Genomic DNA, 1151 nt, shown 5'->3' with positions numbered 1-1151 from the left:
TTACTTGACAAATGAGAGAGCAGGATTCCATGCAGAGCTCTGCATGGAACCCTGCTCTCTCACATGTCAAAAAACAGAGGGACAGAGTTTGTAGTACCTCATTCGTTGATTATTAATTCCACTATCGATAATTTCTGACGTCGGTCATATTTGGTTTGTAACGGCGCTAGTTTTTACAGCTTGTGTTATCGTTACAGAGTTTCTGTGAAAACCGAGTTTGTAAATACGCTTGCACAGCGCTTACTTACTGCAGTTTTTCCTCGAAAACGGCAGGCTACGCTCCTGTCGAAATATCGGCGGTTGTCGACGACGTCACCCGGCTGCATTCCCGTAAGTTGTTTGAAGAGAATATCGATAAATTGAGTAACATTGCTAAAAAGTATAAAACTGTTTTCTGAAAGCCATGTATATCGTGGGAATTGTTTTGTAGCAGCAGTTACCCACGGTAGAAATTTTCCTGTCATAGAACAAACTTAGCACTCCGTCTTCAGGCCACGAGTGGCCTACCGGTACCATCCGACCACCGTGTCATCCTCAGTGGAGGATGCAGATAGGAGGGGCGTGGGGTCAGCACACCGCTCTCCCGGTCGTTATGATGGTATTCTGGACCGAAGCCGCTACTATTCTGTCGAGTAGCTCCTCAATTGGCATCACGAGGCTGAGTGCACCCCGAAAAATGGCAACAGCGCATGGTGGCCCGGATGGTCACCCATCCAAGTGCCGACCACGCCCGACAGCGCTTAACTTCGGTGATCTCACAGGAACCGGTGGAACCACTGCGGCAAGGCCATTGCCTCTCATAGAACAAAGGAAATTAAAAATAAATTCATGAAATTAGTGCACTGCAGAACCATCCAAAGTTGCAGTTATTCGAGGCTTGTGTCTGTGTGTGTGTGTGTGTGTGTGTGTGTGTGTGTGTGTGTGTGTTCAAATGGCTCTGAGCACTATGCGACTTAACTTCTGAGGTCATCAGTTGCCTAGAACTTAGAACTAATTAAACCTAACTAACCTAAGGACATCATACACATCCATGCCCAAGGCAGGATTCGAACCTGCGACCCTACGGTCGCTCGGCTCCAGACTATAGCGCCTAGAACCGCACGGCCACACCGGCCGGCGTGTGTGTGTGTGTGTGTGTGTGTGTGTGTGTG

At 48.3% G+C, this 1151-nt stretch overlaps 1 pseudogene; it reads right to left on the bottom strand.

Annotated features, from left to right (window-relative positions):
* Positions 1 to 677: 677 nt before the first annotated feature.
* Positions 678 to 795, bottom strand: LOC126472143 (5S ribosomal RNA; annotated as a pseudogene).
* Positions 796 to 1151: the final 356 nt, after the last annotated feature.

This window comes from Schistocerca serialis, chromosome 3, assembly GCF_023864345.2.
Source record: "Schistocerca serialis cubense isolate TAMUIC-IGC-003099 chromosome 3, iqSchSeri2.2, whole genome shotgun sequence".
NCBI classification, from domain to species: domain Eukaryota; kingdom Metazoa; phylum Arthropoda; class Insecta; order Orthoptera; family Acrididae; genus Schistocerca; species Schistocerca serialis.
This window is presented reverse-complemented; position numbering and strand designations above follow the sequence as displayed.